The sequence below is a fragment of the Nomascus leucogenys genome, chromosome 8 (assembly GCF_006542625.1).
Source record: "Nomascus leucogenys isolate Asia chromosome 8, Asia_NLE_v1, whole genome shotgun sequence".
Taxonomy (NCBI): Eukaryota; Metazoa; Chordata; class Mammalia; order Primates; family Hylobatidae; genus Nomascus; species Nomascus leucogenys.
In genome coordinates, this window is record NC_044388.1 from 23,178,346 (window position 1) to 23,199,523 (window position 21,178).

General features: G+C 39.0%; 1 pseudogene; it reads right to left on the reverse strand.

The window, feature by feature from the left end:
* Window positions 1-1,833: 1,833 nt before the first annotated feature.
* LOC100587162 lies at window positions 1,834-2,551 on the reverse strand (annotated as a pseudogene).
* Window positions 2,552-21,178: the final 18,627 nt, after the last annotated feature.

Consider the following 21,178-nt stretch of genomic DNA (forward strand, 5'->3'; position numbering starts at 1 on the left):
AAATTCCAGGTGAAGAAAAGAGGAGAGAAGAGAAGGTACACCCAAGAATACCTGGGGCTTCCAAAGTGGTGAGGAGTCATAGACACAGGCCATTAAGGGAGGCTTCGCTGTATTTGGAAAGCCTTTAAATCATATGGTGAGAAGGCTGCTTCAATTTCATAAGCAGCAGGCAGCTTTTAAAGAGGAATGTCTTGATTAGATCTGTATCATGCCTTAGATAATCACTTTGAGATCTTGTTAAAAACCATATTCCTGTTCCTCTCTCCCAGAGATTCTGATTCAGTAGGTTTAGGGTGGAGCCCCAGAATTTGCATTTCCAACAATGTCACATGTTACACTGATGCTGTGGGTTCACAAAATACATCACAAATAGCACTGCCTTCCAAAAGTTTTGTTTGCATGTCCCATTAGTAGAAGAATTTTGAGTGTGTATCCTCACTATATGTATTTTTACTCATTTGTAAGTTATAGACAAGCTACCATGTCAATATCTATTACGTATATCATAAAACCTATACCAATTATAACCCTAAAGGCTGAGCTGGCTGGGTGTGGTGGCTCATGCCTAGAATCCCAGCACTTTGGGAGGCCAAGGTGGGCCGATCATGAGGTCAAGAGATCGCGACCATCCTGGCCACCACGGTGAAACCCCATCTCTACTAAAAATACAAAAATTAGCTGGGTGTGGTGTCATGCACCTGTAATCCCAGCTACTCGGGAGGCTGAGGCAGGAGAATTGCTTGAACCTGGGAGGCGGAGGTTGCAGTGAGCCGAGATCGTGCCACTGCACTCCAGCCTGGTGACAGAGCGAGACTCGGTCTCAAACAAAAACAAAACAAAACAAAAAGCTATGCTAATGATAATCATTGCTTTATTTTTATTTAAATTATTAATAGTACAGAAGTTTTTGCTGTCACTAAAATTATAATTATATTTGAGTATGCATCACTATTTTACAAACTTTTGTTAAAAAATTTCTTTAACTTTTGTTAAAACATTCAAATGTGTTTCTCAATTCAGCTTTTCAGCACTTTGTTGTAATGGTTTTTGCAACTAAAAAACATGTCTCACAAAGACGCATAAATCCAAATGGAAGAATTTCCTTACTGGCTGTTTTAAGTAATTCCCATTCACCAAATTTGAAAATGCTTATGTTAAAATTTGGCTAGTAGATTTCCATCTTCTTTGATGTCAATCAGTAGTTCTTACAGACAATTAGGCAATATTACGGTTGTTTTATTGTTATCAAAATGGTTTCAAATTCCACTGAAATTTTTTTTTAGAAGAATTTTAAACTGGTTTAAATATCGTTTCCAACGTTTTAGAATGTGCTAATAGGAGATTTAAAAAAATTGATGATGATTGCATTTATCTTGTTTTTGCATCTAAATCATATCTGTAGTCCCAGCTACTCGGGAGGCTGAGGCAGGAGAATGGCATGAACCCGGGAGACGGAGCTTGCAGTGAGCCGAGATTGCGCCACTGCACTCCAGCCTGGGTGACAGAGCGAGACTCCGTCTCAAAAAAAAAAAAAAAATTTGTTTCGAATTCATTATTGAAACATTAACTTTCACCTTGAAGGGATAAGTTATTTTTTATTTTTTATTTTTGCCATACCAATAGCTTTTTTTAAGTTTTTAGAGGAAATACTATAATTAAAAGAGTTCCAAAATATTTAACAGTTCCAGCAATGATTATTTCTAAAATGTAAAGATTTGAAACATAATTTATACAAAGCTAAAAACCAGAAGGATTCATTCTTGCTTTTTCCTTTTTTAAAAAATCCAGACAATTTGTTACAAGACAGTTCAGCATGTGATAGCAGCTGCCGCCTCAGTCACCCTTGGAATCGCTGTCCCTCCTCATGGGGACAGAGCGCCGCAGTAAGGACAGCAACATGTCTTCAATCGGCTTCTTAAGGTTTTCCTCCAGGTCCATCTTAATTGCTCCAGATTCAGACAGTTTCCGCTCCAACTCATCTCTTGTCAGGTGTGTGCCGCCAAACACCAGAGGACGATAAAACTGAGCCTTAATATCTCCTTCCAGGAAAACAAATATCGTGGGCAGATTCCTGTCAGGATAATTGGGTATGCAGGTTGTTGAAATGGCTTTGATAAATTTGACATCAGGAAACTTCCTGGCAAGTCCACTGAGGTGCTGGTTTATCAGGGCACTGAGAGGAATTCCTCGTTTGTAAAGGTGCAAGATGACCCACGAGCCCTCATCAGCTTTGGCAACTTCTTGAATATGATCCTTCCCTGAGATCTCCAAAACTTCTCCAAATGTATTCTTCCGTTTAGATGCTTCCACTCAACCAGTCTCTGCCATGTGTACATTTCAATAGCACATTCATCCTCCTCATTAAACTCATCTTCATGATCCTCCAGCTCTTTCAAAGTTCTATCTTTATATGTTATCACCACTGACTGCTGGAGGATGCGTTGCTCCTCTTCCACCTCCTTTTCCAATTCTTTCAGACTTTCCTTGGGGGGCAAGATACCCTTTTTGGTAAGATGTCATTCCACTCAGTGTCTGCGTTGGGGTCCTGCATCTTGTTTCCAATCACTCAAGCCAGTTGCTCCACCATGTTTATTAATATTAAAAAAATACTTGAGAGGTAGCATGCATGCAATGGATAGCCCCGTTATCATCACAGACAAGGTTAGCATATTTGGAACACTTGTCTATTTTGTAAATATATGTTTTTAGTTCTAATTTTTAATACTTTGCCACAAGCAAACCTCTGTGCTGTAGAAAATACATCCGTAAGTAAATATAAATTGAGTTTAATTTATTCTCTCAATTTATTCTAAACAATTAAATTAACTATATTTTAAAGTTTTTTTAAACATAAAATTAACTAAACTGATGACATCTTGCAGTATTTTGTGCACTTCTGGCTCCAATTCCTTAGCTGCAAATGCTTGCCTGTATATAGCAGGATGTCACATGTGATCTTTCTCAGGAAACTTAGCCAAATCCTTTTAAAATTTTGGTCAAAGGAGTCACTCTGTTATTTACACAGCTTTATTGTTAAAGAAGTTATTTACTCCTGGGAATACATCTTATCTGCATATTTTACCTTTGGCGGTTTGAAAAAAGTGCAGTTCTTCATACATTTTATTATTGAAACACAACCTAGTGAAAATCATATGCTGAGACTTGGTAAAAAAGAAATATTTGGACCCATTCAAATTACATAACAAACTTTGTAAAACAGTAGAATTTGTCCAAATTCTTGATTCAAAATAAAATCTCAGGAATGGTTTCTATAAATCTTATGAAAACGGATTCAAATTCCACTGAACTTCCTTGTTTGAAAGATTTTAAACTGGTTAAAAAGTCCCGTATTTGTTGACAAAGGTGTCCATTTTAGTTTGTACCAAATTATTTTGCATGTATTATTTTAACATTCACCAAAGCAAAAAATTAGAATTTCATAATAAAATGTAGCCTTTTGATTTTCACTGTTAAAAGGAAACTTTAAGGTTGGGCGCAGTGGCTCATGCCTGTAATCCTAGCACTTTGGGAGGCCAAGGTGGGCAGATCACCTGAGGTCAGAAGTTTGAGACCAGCCTGGCCAACATGGTGAAACCCCGTCTCTACTTAAAAAAATACAAAAATTAGCCAGGCGTGGTGGCAGGCGCCTGTAATAGCAGCTACTCAGGAGGCTGACGCGGGAGAATTGCTTGAACCTGGGAGGCGGAGGTTGCAGTCAGCCGAGATTGTGCCATTGCACTCCAGCCTGGGGGACAAGAGCGAGACTTCGTCTGAAAAAAAAAAAAAAAAAAAAGGAAACTTTATGTGTCTAGTGAAAGCTTTTAAAGTAAAGGGTTGAGTTTTACTTAATTTAAACATCTTTGAAAAATTGCACAGGCTTGTGTGTGTGTTTTAGGGTACATTATTTCTCTTTTTTCTTATTTTTGAAGTAGTTTGTTAATTGTGATTGGTTCTTGTTATCATTACCATTATTTTAAAGCACAGTTCTGTATATGCATACCATAATCATTAACCAATATGTCAAGATGCAATATACACATAGGATGAAACTGTTAATGAAAATATATCTAAATCCATATTTTAAATGGTCTTCTAGATAATTTTGAATTTTTAAGGCCAATTTCTTATGACTGATTTTATCTTATAATGTGTTTGATCAAGAGTTTATACTAGGGGTAGTAAATAGATTGGGTAGTAAATAGATTCAAGAAACAATACAGTTTTCCAGAAACAGCCAAGAGATAAAATACATGTCTGATCTCAAGGAGCTTTAAATTACATAGAGACAGGATGTATTCTCATGAAGCCATTCCAGGAGACTTACAAAGCCATGGATCACTGATTTGGGCAGGACTGTAAACTGAGGAGTATGAGGAAGGAGGCAGGCTTGCTTTTCCCATGGAATCACTTGCTCCTTGTTGAATAAAGTTGTGCCAGACTGATTCATTTCTGTTGACTAAGTCAGCTTCATCCAGCCTAATAACTCAGAGGAGAATATAGTAAGACCCAAACACTTTAATATGAGTGAGTTTTAAGGTATTTTATACTTTTCAGGGTTTTTGTGAGGATCAAATGCCTACCACATTGCCTATTATATTGTATGTGCTCAGCAATTAGTAGTTATTATTGACAGGATTAGCAGGAGGGGTTTGGATGTGGGAGGGAACAGCCTCGTGTGTATCTCTGAGGAGGTGTGTGGTAGAGAAAGGGCTAAAGACATTCTGAATCTATTTTAGGATATTATGCAGTTCTGTGAGAATGGGTAAAATGCATAAAGTATACTCTTAAGGGTATACGTGCACTATCTAGGGGGATTGAAAAAAATGACTGTTATGCAAGGGAATACTTATGTCACTAGGGAGCCTAATTAGGGAAAGCGGGTTTTAAGAGGAGTTGAACTTTGAGTTGAGAGATAACCAATGAAGTTAGGTGAAATTCAGGAGAGTGAGAAGATCAGGAAATATTCCATGTGGAAACATTGACATAAAAAAGTAGATCATGAATAAAAGCCTGAACTCCTTAAGTTTCTGTTTTTTTTTTTAATGTAAAATGGTACCTAATTCCACACAGGCAAACAAAATTCTCATTTATTCATTGTCTAAACACACACACACACACACACACACACACACACACACACTTAAAGACAGGGTCTCCCTCTGTCACCAAGGCTAGAGTGCAGTCACGTGATCATAGCTCACTACAGCCTCGAACTCCCAGGCTCAAGTGATGCTCCCATCTCACCCTCCTGAGTAACTAAGACTACAGGTGCATGCCACTCTGCCCAGCTAATTAAAAATAATTTTTTTTGTAGAGGTGAGGTCTCACTATGTTTCTCAGGCTGGTCTCAAACTTCTGGCCTCAAGCAAGCCCCCAGCCTCTGCTTCCCAAGGTGCTGGGATTACTGGTGTGAGCCACCGTGCCTGACCCTAAACCCATATTTATTAAATGCCCACTATGTGCAAGTCACTGTTACAGGCATTGGAAAACAGCAGTGAGCAAAAGAAATAGTCTCTGCTCTCATGGAGTTTACATTCTACTGGTGGCAATAGACACAAAGATAAGTGATAAACAGAGAAGAGAAATAAAGCAGGATCAGGGTTTTGAGTATAGTTTGATTGTGTGTGTGTGTGTGTGTGTGTGTGTGTAAGCATATCTTAGATTCCCTAAAACACAGAGCCTGAGATACACCTTATGTCCTAAAAATCTTAGGAGATGCAGTTCCAGGGCAGCAAAAGTAGGGGAAAAAGGAACATAAAGCAGTGAAATCAGAGAAGCAAATAAAAGGTGGCGCATTTGGTCACAGCCCCAGAAGGCATAGTTGGCTGCTTGGTCACTAAGGACATTTCAAGAGAGGCTATATGGAGCTTTATGCTTTAAAACTGTCTGCTGGAGGGAGGAAAGGAGGGCAGTTTATGTTGCTTTCTTCCCATCTTTTGTTTCTCACCGATCAAAGCTTTCCTAACACAATGTTCCACTTCTGGTTTGTGTTATCTGGTCTCTCTGGGAAGCTATTGGGGAAGCCAGAACCTTCATGGGCCAAGTTGGTTTGGACCTGGACTCAGGAGCTATAGAGGGCTGACTCTCTCTGCACGGGGAAAGCCGACTCAGCCAGCAGAGCTAAGAGATGAGCAGATGAAGGTGTCAGCCAGGGGTTTGATCACAAGAATTGCAGAGCTTTAATTGCATTTGGTGGAGCTACTCCATCTAGGAAGTAGGGCAAATGGCTGATGTCTGGGAACAGGTAGGACAAATGAATCTGAGGAGGCACATAAATTGGATCTGGTATATAAGCTCTTTTCTATGGTGGTCAGACCTCTCGGATAAGGTGCTACTTGAGCAGAGTTCTGAAGTAAGTGAGAAGGCCAACCAAATGGATATCTGGCAGAAATTTATTCTTGGCAGAGGGTATCTCAAGTGCAAAGAGCGTGAGGAAAGAATAGGAGGCGGTATCATAGAGTATTTGAGGAGCAGAAAGCAAGCCAGTGTGGCTACATTGGAATCAATTAGGGAAAGGGTGATAGAAGATGAGGTCAGAAAGGCAATGGGGTCCTAGCCCATGAAGGGCTTTCTAGGCCATGATAAGGTCTTTGGCTTTTTATTCATAGTGAGGTGGAAGCCACTGGAGATGTTGAAGCAGAAGAGTGACATGGTATGACTTTTTTTTTTTTTTTTTTGATAGCGTCTCTCTCTTTTTGTCACTGAGGCTGGAGTGCAGTGGAGTGATCTCAGCTCACCGCAACCTCTGCCTCCCAGGTTCAAGCGATTCTCCTGTCTCAGCCTCCTGAGTAACTGGGATTACAGGCACCCGCCACCCATGCTGGGCTAATTTTTGTATTTTTAGAAGAGATGGGGTTTTACCGTGTTGATCAGGCTGGCCCGAAACTCCTGACCTTAAGCAGTCCACCCACCTCGGCCTCCCAGAGTGCCAGGATTACAGGCATGAGCCACTGCATCCGGCTCTGACTTACTTATTAAAGGAACATTCTGGCTTTTGGTAGAGGATAGTTTATGGAGGAGTAAAGGGGAAAGGTGGGAGACCAGCTTGAAGACTCTAGGATCAGATGGCGGCTGTTGAGATAGGGAGACAATGGATTCTGGTTATATTAAACTAGGGCTGTTGGTGTGAAAGAAAGAGAGAACTTATGGATGATTTCAAGAGTCTTGGCCTGATCAACTTGAAGTAGAGAAATGATTCTCACTAAGGCCAAGTTCATTTCTTTTGATAGGAACTTATCTATTTTGCCAATAAGAAGCTGTTGCCGAGCAGGATCTTCCATTGTAGAATATTCTGAGTTGAAGTCACACATAATGCATAATATGTTCAATTAATTTATGTTTTAGATCCACTGGGTGTAAGTCAATTGAAATTTAAAATTTTCATTATGCATTAAATCTAGTTATAGTATCTCTGTCAAAGAAAAAGGCAGAATTTAGCCCTAAAAGTAATAAATTGCCTAAGTGGTGGCAATTAGTGTGTGTGGTGGTTGTGTGTGTGTGTGTGTGTGTGTGTTGGTTGACGGATGATGAAATGAATTTATTTTTAGTAGCCCTACAATGAAAGGGAGGCAGGAACTCCCATACAATATTTTAGATTGCTTAAGATGTTGTCATGCCAGTTTTCATTGTTATTGATGCTAAACACTCTAAGAATATCTCTGGCTCATACAAAAGGTCCTGAATATTTCAATGATATATTAAACAAAAAGGCTTCCTAGATGTCTGTGAAACAATACTGATGGCTTCAATGCATGCAGTGGTAAGCATTTATTACAGCACCTGGAATGCAGTTACCTGGTTGCTTTCTGTTCCATTAACAAGTTGTGAAAAAGTCTTGATGGAGCTTTTAGCTGTAAAACACCTTAGAGCGTAATCTGTTTTTAGAAGATTAATTCCATCTGAAATAGAGAAGCAAATGATAAACAGCTTAAAAGACACCAGAGAAATAGATCGTGTTACAGTTGAGGACAATAATATTGTTCCACATTTAAGAAAATTTTTAGCAAGAGAAAAAATCTGAAAAAACCATGAGTTTAGCTGTGTTTATTGCAAGAAATTAGTTCGGATATTTTTGCAAAGACGTGTTAAAGGGGAACTAATAATTAGGACTTTTCTCAGCTAAAAAGAAAAGACGTAGAAAATGTTATTTTAAAAATATTTTTGGTTTATGTAATTATTTGAAAGCTCCCCTTAGACCCTAAAAACAAAAACAATCCTCCAAACCTTAAATTTATGATTTATTTATTTACTTATTTTTCAATCTGAACTTTCGAAAAGAGTGACCGCAAACTCGAGTGAATCCTGATGTCTAGTCAAGAACAATACAGATGAGACTTCACTGGCAGAAGTTCTGCCTGGGACAGACAAATAGTTTATTGATAAGGAGATAAATAATTCGATGTGTTCTCTGAATCTGCAGGGAATATGGTTAGATTACAACATTTTATTTGTTGTTTTTTTTTAATAACAGAGGTCAATGCGCATTGTTGTCAGCAACATCAGTAAGAAGGAAGTACCACATCAGCTGTAACCCACTACAGCTGAACAGGAGAAACTGATCCAAGTTTTAGTGCAGCTCAGGGCATTCTGTGAATGATTAGTAAACGTGGATACCCAGTATGCCTTGTGGAAAGACACACTTGATGATAAATAACACTCTTTAGAGTTTTAGACAGACAGGCTCAGGGAGAGATACGCTGTTTACCCAAAGGGTAGTAGCATATGACATTTATCCCCGCAAGGAGATGTTGCAGATGGGAAATATTATCAATTCCAGAGGAATTTTTAGATACATTTATAGATGATACACATGGATGTCTGAGTGCTTCTGGGACATTCCAGCATCTTTGGACTTTCACTTAATTCACTAGTCATCCTTTGATAGTGAACCTGATGTGCCATTAGTGAGGCCTTAATGTAATATCTTTTATGTTCTAATTTTAGGAAAACCTGGTATAATGAAATAGTCATAAATTTATTTTTGCAGGGGATTAGGCTAGACAATGATAAGTAAGAAATGAAGGGCATTTTCTTATACAGATTGCTATTATCTGGTAAATAATAATAGTAATTATTATGTTTCCCTAGGCGACATAAGTCCTGGTCGGAATGGCATGACATTAACAGTAACAACACATATTTCTTTGGTTTTCCTCTCATCTGTAATTGCAAGACCTTCACTTCTGGAAAAGGTCCTGCATTTATTGTTGAGAGTCTCACATAGTTTCTGATGAGTACCACATATGTCCCCCATATTCTTACCATTTCTTCCGTTGCCTCCTTCTGCTTAGGCCTCCACCCCTCTGATGTTTCACTGGGCCCACAGCCAAGCTGCCCTTTATGGGTTCCGCCTTTGTTGCTAAGCATCACTACCATTGATGTGTGGGAGTTCTTAGGTGGCAATGGGGCCTCATGCTTTCTGAAGTCCTTAGGGTGCCAGAGCCACATCATATTCCTGGCAGAATTAGATAGAATGTTTCTCTCCCAGTTTTGGGTTATACCATGAAGCAGAGCTATTTGTGCCAATTGTCTTAAAGAGCTCTGCTGCAATAGTTCTCCCTTTTCTCATCCATAGCTTTCCCTCCCTGATCCTTTCTCCTTTCCCTCCCCGATTCTTTCTCCTTTCCCTCCCCTTCTCCGCATCCCCCATCACCATAAACGCAAATGAGTTTCATGGAGACGGGGGTGGAGAAAAGTGAGGGTAGGGTAAGCAAATCCAGGTGACAACTCATTACTCAGAATCACTCCCTCCTCCAATAACCACTGTTATCAGACTGTCATGCATATCTGAGTCCCTTTTCGCTTGGGATAAAGGTCTCTTAGTTCTTATAAATACACTCATAGTCAGCCTACTTTATCAGGCCTGAAACCATGCTCAAACATTATAGGCTGATGTCTGTTAATAATAATTTACATCTGAATCTCATCACAAAGCATTTTTATAGACACTATCTCATTTTTCGCACAAGAGCTGATGATTTTTTGGACATTTTACAGAGGAGGACACTGAGGTTCAGAGAGATTAACTAATCAGGGTCATACAGCTTAGGCTTTGCATGCAGATTCCATAGTGTGGTATTCATACTTCACCACTTACTGGCCTTCACTCACTGGTAAAAGGAAAGAATATATTTTCTTTTTGAAGATATTTTTCTTGGATCCTCCTGACCTCCCATTCTATTTTGGAACAACTACTCTCTAGTCCTGTTGCATAGCTCTCCACCTGGGATACGTGTTCATTGAATTTTTGCTTCAAAAATAACATGTCTTTTAATTTCCTCTCTTTCTAGCTCTCCACATGTATCCTTTGCCCAGTCATAGAGAATTGTGTGCAATCTTATGAATGCCCGTGCCCCTTCCACCTTTGTGACTTTACACATGTATCTTAGATTGGGTTCCCTGAAAACAGACTCTGAGATGGAGAATTGCATGGGGAGTGCTCTTGGGAGATTCACTCACAAAGAAGTGATAAAGGAAAGATTGTAAGGAATTGAGGAAGGAGACATTGTAAGGAAGGCAGGATTGGGCAGAGGAAGGAGCTGATGTGCAAGGTGGTTGCAACTGAGATCTTAGACAATCCTACAGGGAAAAAAACCTTGGGGCTAGATGGTTCCCTGAGGCTGAGAGAAATTCCCAGTCAAGAACAAAGATGTGAGCAGTCAGCATCTGCTATTACCAGCAGCCGGGCGATAAGTGAGTCAGCCTTGAAAATATTAGTGAAAATATCCAATACAGTGAATATCCACTCAGTGAAAATATCCACTACACATATTTTCTCTCTAATGTCCTTACCCAGCTTAATTGTTCAAACTCATGCCATATTTTACTTGTTTAATATTTGAATAATTTTTTTTCTGATACTAGTAATTTTTCTTGGAGCTTCCATTGACATTCCCCCTCTTCACCATGAGAAAATAAACATATGTTTGAATTTAATTGCTAAGCTCAACCTGCTTCTTTATTTTAAAATGACTGCAATGAAATATACTTTCTTTTTGAAGACATTTTTCTTGGATACTCCTGGCCTCCCATTCTACTTTGAAACAACCGTACTCTAGTCCTGTTGTATAGCTCTCCATCTGGGATATAGGTTCACTGAATTTTTGCTTTAGAAATAATATTTCTTAGATTCCATGTCTTCTTGTTTCTTGTGTTTCTGTTTACAGCCGCAAGTTACTTTTTACAAAGGACTGATGGAGGTAAAGTTTTTATCTAAAAATGTATTTGTTTTGCCTTTACTTGCTATTTTGGCATGAATAGAATTCTATGTTCAAAATAATTTCTACTCATAACTTTAAAGGGTTACTACATTGTCTTTTAGCAGCTAATGTTGCTGATGAGAGGTCTGATGCCTTTGTGCTTCTCCTTTCTATATAGACAACCTGTTCTTTTTAGGTGACTATTTTTGGATGTTCGTATTGTCCTCAGTGATCTGAAATGTCAAATTATCCCTAGAGATGGCTCTTCTTAAAGTCATCCTGTTAGGCACTTTGTGGTTGCCTTTAATCTCATGGCTTCTGTCATTTTTCAGCTGTGGAAATTTGCCTCCAATATTTTCTTTCCTTTATTTTCTTAATTTTTTCTTGTATCTCATTCATGGATCTCCTCAACTGATTCTTTGTTTGTTTCCCATTTCTTTTTTTTTTTTTTCTCAGTGTTTTTGGATATTTTCTCTTCTTCCACCCCCCATATTTTCTATAAAATTTTTTATGGCAATTATATTTTTAATTGCCAAAATTTCTTATTTCTGATTATTCCTTTTTATGACAACCAATTTTTGTTTTACAACTGCAGCTTTTCCAAAACTTATGGCAAAAGAGCTGGACTTTCATACTCCTGAACGTCTCGGTCATTAGAATGCACAAAAGTGTGTTTCAGTAGTTCGAGAGCATTTCTTCAAAAACGATCCCAAGAGATATGGATGGAGCATTGAAGTAATAACTTACCGATACAATTTTGACTGTGATGTGATTTTTTTTTAATTGAGCCCTATGAAAATGGTTCAAATGAGTTTCATCTCATTTTAAATTTGTTAGAACCCTACCTGGACATTTCTTGGGACTCATTATAACTTTTCAGGCAATATCTGGGTCTCACTTATTAGTAAAGTGGGATTAAACCAGATGGGGCAGCAAAAGGGTTAAAGTTAATTGGATTAATTCAAGGTGAGGAAATATTAAGAGTTGCCATTATGTATAGATTAGAGAGCCTATAGTGAGATGGTGAGTTATAGAGAGATGGAGAGTTATGGTGGGAAAGTTACAGTGGGAAGTGAGAAGTCCATAGAATATGGTCAGATATTAGAGGCTTTTTGGCAAAAGATGATGAGAGATTCCAATTTAAGGTATGCATTTTCCCTTATTCATGATCGTCATTGCTGAAGTTATTGCAAACAAAGAAAAATTTACTGTAAATAAAGGATAAAGGACTGAGAAATTATTTCAAGTGCCGTGAAAAAACACTGCTGATGGGTCACTTTCCTCCTAAAAATTTTAGATAGTTGAGAATTCAGAAGAACTCAATTCTATGTAATATGTTACAGTTATTTTTGAATACGAAATCTGATAATTGTGAGCATTGCCTAGGTTAGGATTGAGAATGAATTATTACTGAAGGCTTTTTGGCATAATCTGTACCTGTATGTTTTTAGACATGGAAAAAGAGAAAGAGTAACCTCCCGCCCTGGCTAAACTCCACACTTCTCTTTTACTCCTCCAATAAAAATATCTTTAATTTTTTTGGAAAAAGCACTAGATTGAGAACTTTATAACCCTTGGGGAAAAAATCTGCAAAAGGGCCAGTCTTTGCCTCTGGGGGTTATAAAATATGATAATTAATATTATATGATGACATTGCTCAGAGCTATCCTGTTCATCAAATAACTTGTCCATTTTTACTAATATGATTGGATAAATGCTTGCATTCATATGGGGGTGCCAAGTCCACTCAACCTCGTTAGATGGAAACCTTGCCTTTCATTTCTTTGGTGTCTCTCTAGATGAGATAGGGGAGGGTTCTGTGCACAGCTGGGATGGATACAGTAAGGGACACTGACTCATTTACTCTGAGAATTTGTGGGCAACCCTTGGAAATATACAATATTAGTGTAAATTTTAGAGTTTACTGAGAAATATGCTGTAAGAGAATATTCAACTTTGAAATTTTGAGAAAGGGAAGTAGCAGACACATGGACACAAAGGTGAAAACATTTATTAAATTTAAACATTAAATGTAAGGGCAAAATGAACATTACTCTTTAATCTTATAAACTGCAAGATAAGTCCAGTAACTTCAAGTTGACACAAAAGGCAGGTTTCCCTTACTCCCCTTTCCTAGGACTCATCACATTAATGTATATATATGGGCCCAGCATCATCATTATGCATGTTTTCTGTTTCACCACTATGCTTTCTTTAGCATTAGCTCCATGATTGGATTTTGAAATATAGAGGCATTGATCACAAATTTTAAATTAAAAAAAAAAACAAACAGTAGGTATGACGACATTTCCCATGTTTAAAGAGCTCTTGTACTTGCCACTTACCAATTTCTCAGGCACATTTAAAAGGCTTTCGGGTTAACTGTAGCAAAGCCAAACACTACAGTTCTGTCCCATCCATCTTCAGAATACAGGAAACAGATCAATATTTGAGCTGCTTGAATCTATAAGCAAACCTTTCAAAGGAGCCTAGTACAAAGAAGAACAATTCTTTAATTAGTCTCATAACATTTTAGAAACCGATTTTGATATAAGTATTCACTATATACAATTTTTTTGGTCTTTATTAATGGTTTGTGATAGGGTAAGTGTACAGATTTGTGCCTTGCTGAGAAAGGTCCAATTGAACATATTTTGTTTAAATTAACAAAGAAATGTAGGGAGAATTGAGGGTTGAAGGATTAGGTAATAAATAAGAGAAACAGATGCAGATGAAATACTACTTGCTTCGTGTTGTGTATTTCAGGGAATCTTTAATTCACCTGAATATGGCCATGAGTTATGCTTAGAGTATTGTATTAGAATTCCTAGTAGAAAGGGATTTAAATATACATGTAAAGTTAAATATGGTTAGACAGTAAAATATTGATTGCTTACCACAAACAATGCAGCAGGGTATCTAACACTTGTTTTCCTTGTGGAACATAATAAGGTAATTAATTTATCTCTAGCTGAGTTTTATTTGAGAAATTTTCTTGCATGTGAAACAGATTTAAATGTATTTTGTGTGTGTCTCAAATAGCTATTTGTGCTATAATAACCATGTGCAGTTTGTGGCGGCACTTTAATAATCATCACCTTAAAAATCATGATACTTTCTTCTTTTAAATAGTAAAATACAAGGGTCAGTAGTAAAATAGCACTCCAGATATAAAAGCTAATGACTAATAGGAGAGTTCTGACCCTCTGAATTGTGTTTACTGTTCACCAATGATTATGTCATTAGGAATGAATTAGATAGTCAATGAGGTGAATCTTCAAATCAAAGCTGCCACTTTGAAATTTTCAATAATCTGTTCACTTGTAGGATTAGGATAGTATTTAACGACCATCAGTGTTCTATTGCTGGGGTTATGTGGCCATGAAAAACAGTTTTCTTATGGTATCATTTTTTTTCTCTCTCACTTTTTTTCTTTTAAAGTAACCATATTTTTTAAACCTTGAGTTCTCTGATTATTTACTCTTGATGTGAACAGCCAGGCAGAACCAAAATAACAGGCTATTTACTATATGGAAAAATCACGGGACAGCAAAGAGTGGTGGGGTCAAGCAGAGGTCAGAGGACTGTCCTAAAAAGTGAATGTTCCGGAATATTGATGGCTGATGATTCTTGTTTCTGCCTCTCATTCATTTGTTTCTGCACACTGTTTTTACTATCTCAATAACGTAAAGAAACATTATGACTATCAGTGTTTTTTGTCTACTGGGAACATTCATTTATGATTTTTAGATCTAATTTTGCGTACTCTCTTTTTATTGCAAAAACATTAGGTCTTTGGTGGATACTCAACCATTTGTACAGACTAGAATAATAGCTACAACAGTGGCTGCCATTTATCGCATGTTTGCTATGTCCTAGATCAGCGGTCTCCAACATTTTTGGCACCAGGGACAAGTTCTGTGAAGACAATTTTTCCACAGACAGGGTGAGCTCGGGGTGATAGTTTGGGGATGAAACTTCCACCTCAGAAAAAAAAAAAAATCTTAACGTAAAATATTCTCTTATCATAAGTTTCCAGTAGTAGTAGGGAAGGGTAACTAAGTAATGCTGTGTAGTAAAAGAACACGGACTTTGGAACTAAATATATCTTCATCTACTCATTCAACACATATTTGTTGAGAAATTAAGAGCATTAGGTTCTCATCAGGAGTGGAGTGTGCAGCCTAGATCCCTCTCATGTGCAGTTCACAATAGGGCTCACTCTCCTATGAGACTCTAATGCCACTGCTGATCTAACAGGAGGCAGAGCTCAGGCAGTAATGCTTGCTTGCCCACGGCTCACCTAGTGCTGTGCATCCAGGTTCCTAACAGGCCTAGGACTGGTACTGGTCTGAAGCTCCAGGGTTGGGGACCCGTGCCCTAGATGACATGCTAGAGACATGCTCTGCATCATCCCATGTAGTTCTTACTGTTCATCTAAAAGCAAGGGATTATCATTTCCTCTTTACAGATGAAAAAAATTCAAATTTATATGGTTAGTTGATGATCAAGTTGATGACCTGAAATTTGAATGCAAGTCCCACCAGTATGTAATCTACACAAGGGCAGGTATTTTTGTATTTTGTTTGCTGATGTATCTGTCTATAGTACACAGAATAATATCTGGCACCTCTTAATTTCTCAACAAATATGTGTTGAATGAGTAGATGAAGATATATTTAGTTCCAAAGTCCGTGTTCTTTTACTACACAGCATTACTTAGTTACCCTTCCCTACTACTACTGGAAACTTATGATAAGAGAATATTTTACGTTAAGATTTTTTTTTTTTTTTTTTTTTTGAGACGGAGTCTCGCTCTGTCGCCCAGGCTGGAGTGCAGTGGCGCGATCTCAGCTCACTGCAAGCTCCGCCTCCCGGGTTCACGCCATTCTCCTGCCTCAGCCTCCCCGAGTAGCTGGGACTACAGGCGCCCGCCACCACGCCTGGCTAATTTTTTGTATTTTTAGTAGAGACGGGGTTTCATCGTGGTCTCAAACTCCTGACCTCGTGATCCGCCCGCCTCGGCCTCCCAAAGTGCTGGGATTACAAGCGTGAGCCACCGCGCCCGGCTACATTAAGATTAAACTTCAGAATCTCTAAAGCATTCAGCAGAACAGCAGATTATCCAAAAAATAACATCTGTCATTTTCTCTTTGGTTCATGGGATGATAGAAGTTCGAAATTCATTGTAAGGGTACAAAAGAATACACACACACACACACACACACACACACGTCATTAATGTATGTCAGCAGGTTACTTTTTTTGACAATAAAATCACTTACCTCTACAGAACATGCCTGAAGCATGGCTCAGATTACTTAAAAATCACGACTAAGCGTCATGAGTGTCCTGATAAACACATCTAAATCTGGCCTCCTAGCCTGGAATAAGAGGCATAGCTATCTTTCATAGGGCCTTTAATCCTAGGCAAACCTGTGCTTCTCCTCTTGTGGAAGTCTGCACAGGCAGTCCTGGATACAGGACAGCGTCATGAGGCAGAGAGGCTTAGTAGATAATGTATTGTCTTATGGTCTGTATATACCAAGGAGATACACACAGGTAGGCCTTCTTTGATGGATATTCTGGATGCCCAGGTTGTTTTGTTTACCCAGCATCTATTCCACTTTCTTCTGGTAACATCACCCTAAGATTCCTTTGGGGAACCATTTCTTGCCAGGCCCATCCTCCATCCCTTATTTCATCTCTTCTGGCTACAGAAATTGATTCAGGAATGGGTGGGTGATCCAAATTGGTTCAATTCAAGTCAGGTCTGGGACTTTTGCTAGACCTTTGGGAAGTTGGGCCCTTTCTTCTGGGGCTTCTGAACTTGTAGACTGTTAGTTTGAAGTGGTCAGAGACTGCCATAGAAAAGGATCTTGACTGAGAATGAAGCTAACACAGAGGAAAATAAGAGGCCTTGGTAATAATATTTACATTACAAAGCTTAATCTACCTTTGAATTTTTAAGATGCATGAACTACTACATGTCCTTATTTGCTTAAGTCTCTTTGGGTAGGTTCCTATCCCTTGTAATGGCTTAGCAAGTAGTGGCTAAGAGTCTTCATATTTTGATGTAGACTTCCTTTCTTGCTTGTCTTCCTTTTGTTTGTTAAATTTCCCTGAATCATCACCAAAACACATTGTAACTTTGAAAAACTCTTTCCCTTGGGAACCGTCATTTGATCTATATAGTGGCTATGTGATGGTGGTTCAAGTAATACTGGGCACCAAGTAATTGAACAAGAATTTCCTAAATGTGTTTAGTGGAATACTAAAGTGAGACTTCTTTTTCAAAATTTTGTTTTTATTTTCTATTTTTAACATTTTTGTGGGTACATAGTAGGTGTATACATTTATGGGGTACATGAAGTGTTTTGACACAGACAGATAATGTGAAATAAGCACATTATAGGGAATTGAGTATCCCCTCAAGCATTTGCCCTTTGAGTTACAAACAATCCAATTACACTCTTTAAGTTATTTTAAAATTTACAATTATGTTATTATTGACTATAGTCACCCTATCCCTATCGTAGGTCTTATTCATTCTAACTATGTTTTTATACCCACTAACCATCCCCATCTTCTCCTCAGCGGCAGCCCGCCGCCAACCCCACTATCATTCCCAGTCTCTGGTAACCATCCTTCTGCTGTCTATGTCCATGAATTCAATTGTTTTTATTTTTAGCTCCTATTTGTTTTCTGGTTTCTCTTTCTTCCTTCTTTCCTTCCTGTTTTCCCCTAGTGAAGGTGATTTTTCTCGGGCGATATGATTCAGCTTCCTGGTTTTTATTTTTTGTGTATCCATTGTATGTTTTTTGGTTTGAGGTTACCATGAGGCTTGCAAATACTATCTTATAACCTGTATTTTAACCTGATAACAACTTAACACTATTTGTATAAACAAATAAATAAACAAGCAAAAAGAAAACTAATAAAAACTCTATGCTTTAACTTTGCTCCCTCACTTTTCAACTTTATATTGTTTCTATTTGTATCTTTTTGTACTGGCTACGTCTGGAAAAGTTGTTGTAGTTATTATTTTTGATTGGTTCTTCATTTAGTCTTTCTACTTAGGATAAGAGTAGTTTACACGCCACAGTTAGTGTTATAATATTCTATATTTTTCTCTGTATTTACCATTACCAGTGAGTTTTGTACTTTCAGGTGATTACTTATTGCTTATTGATATCATTTTCTTTCTGATTAGAGTTCTCCCTTTAGCATTTCTTGTAGGACAGGCTTGGCATTGATGAAATCCCTCAGCTTTTGTTTTTCTGGGAAAGTCTTTAATTCTCCTTCAAGTTTGAAGGATATTTTCACCCGATACACTATTCTAGGGTAAAAGTTATTTTTCTGCAGCACTTTAAATATGTCATGCCTCTCTCTCCTGGCCTATAAGTTTTCCACTGAAAAGTCTGCTGCCAGATGTACTGGAGCTCCATTGTATGTTATTTATTTATTTTCTCTTTCTGCTTTTAGGATCCTTTCTTTATTCTTGAACTTTGGGAATTGTATTATTAAGTATCTTGAGGTAGTCTCCGTTGCATTAAATTTGCCTGGTGTTCTATAACTTTCTTGTACTTGGATATTGATATCTTTCTCTTGGTTTGAGAAGTTCTCTGTTATTATCCCTATCTTGTTCTGTACCTCCTCTTTAAGGCCAATAAATCTTAGATTTGCCCTCTTGAGGCTATTTTCTAGATCCTGTAGGCATGCTTCATTGTGTTTTATTCTTTTTTTTTTTTATCTCCTCTGACTGTGTATTTTAAAAAAGCCTGTATTCAAGCTTACTAATTCTTTCTTCTGCTTGATCAGTTCTGCTATTAAAGGATTCTGATGCATTCTTTACTATGCCAATTGCATTTTTCAGCTCTAGAATTTCTACTTGATTCTTTTTAATTATTTCCATTTCTTTGTTAAATGTATCTAATATGATTCTGAATTCTTTCTCTGTGTTACCTTGAATTTCACTGAGTTTCCTTATGACAGCTATTTGAATTTTCTGTCTGAAAGTTCACATATCCCTGTTTCTCCAGGATTGTTCCCTGGTGACTTATTTAGTGCATTTCATGAGGTCATGTTTTCCTAAATGGTGTTGATGCTAGTAGATCTTCTTTTGTGTTTGGGTATTGAAGAGTTTGGTATTTATTGTAGTCTTTACTGTCTGGGCTTATTTATAGCTGCCTTTCTTGTGAAGGCTTTCCAGATATTTGAAATGACTTGTGTGTTGTGGTCTAAGCTGTGCTTTAGGGGGCGCCCCAAGCCCAGTAACACTGTGGTTTTTGCAGACTTGTAGAGGTACTGTCTTGTTAGTCTTGGACAAGATCTGGGAGATCTGCATTACCAGGCAGAGACTCTTGTTCTCTTCCCTTGCTTTCTCCCAAACATACAGAGTGTCTCTTTCTGTTCTGAGCTAGCTAAAGGTGGAGGTGAAGTGACACAAGCACCCCTGTGGCCACCACTACTATGACTACACTGGGTCAGACCTGAAGCCAGCACAGGACTGGGTCTCACCCAAGCCCTGCTGTAGCCACTCCATGACAACTGCCTATATTCACTTAAGGCCCTGGGGCTCTACAGTCAGCAGGTGGCAAAGTCAACCAGGCCTGTGTCCTTCCTTTCCTGGTGGCAAGGACCCCCAGTCCCTGGGTGGGTCCAGAAGTGCCTTCTGGGAGTCGGGGACAAGAGCTAAATTACTTAGAAGTTTACCTGGTATTCTATTGTATTGTGGCTGAGCTGGCACTAAAACCACAAGATGCATTCCTTCCCACTCTTCCCTCCCCTTTCCATAGGCAAAGGAGCCTCACCCTGTAGCTACTGCCACCCTAAGCCACGAGGAGTAATGCCAGACTACTGCTGATGTTCCCTTAAGGCCCAAGGTCTCGTAAGTCAGCTTGTCATGAGTGCTGTCTGGCCCATTACTCACCCTTTAGGGCAGTAGACTCCCCTCTGGCCCATGGGAGGTCAAGGAATGTCATCCAAGAGCCATGTCCTGGAATTGGGGACCCCAAGAGCCCATTGTGTTCTACCCCACTGTGGCTGTGCTGTTACCTAAGGTGCAAGACAAAATCCCATTTACTTTTCCCTCTGCTTTTCTCAAGCAGATGAAGTTTTGCCCCACAGCCACCACAGTTGGTACAGTGCTGAAGCCAGCAAGTCTCAGAGGCTCACCCAAGGCCCTCAATGTAGTACCTGGGTATTGTTGCTGGTTGTTCAGGGACAAAGGACTCTTCAGTTAGCAGATGATGAATGCTGCCAGGGTTGTGTCCTTTCCTTCAAGGCAATGGGTTCTCTTCTGGCCCAGAGTTTGTTTAGAAATGTCATCTGGGAGCTAGGGCCTGGAATGGGGGCCTCAGACTCTGAATGGTGCCCTGTCCTGCCGTGGCTGAGCTGGTATCTTAGATGCAAGACAAAGTCCTCCCTACTCTTCCCTCTCCTCTCCTCAAGTGGAAGGAAGAGGTCTGTTTTGGAGCCTTGAGCTGTACAGCCTGGGATTAGGGGAGGGGTGATACCAGCACTCCCTTGGCTGCCCCAGCTGGTGTCTCCATATGTCATGTACCCCCTCAGTCCACTTCCTCTGGGCCTAGTTCAGCACTAGGACTAACCTAAGAGTTTCAGTCTTTATGGCCTAGACAGCCTTTCAAATTTGCTTGGAGACACAGAGTGTTGCAGCCGTCTGTGGCGAGGTTTGCAGGCACTCAAGTTCGGACTGCTGGGATGGCAATTCCTTCTGGCTAGAGTTAATTTAAATGCCTTGCCTGTGGGTAGGTGTCAGCTGGGTTTGGTCCAGTTTTTCTTTCTGCTCTAACAGGACAAAACTGAGTTCAATGCCTCACAATTGCTGTGTTCTCTCTCCCACAGCACCCAGAGAAACTCTCCCCACTACTTCTCTGCTGCCAGGGTTGGGAAGGGATGGCACTGGCGATTCAGGACTGTTTTTTTCTATCTCTTTAGTGGCTCTCTCTTTCAGTGAT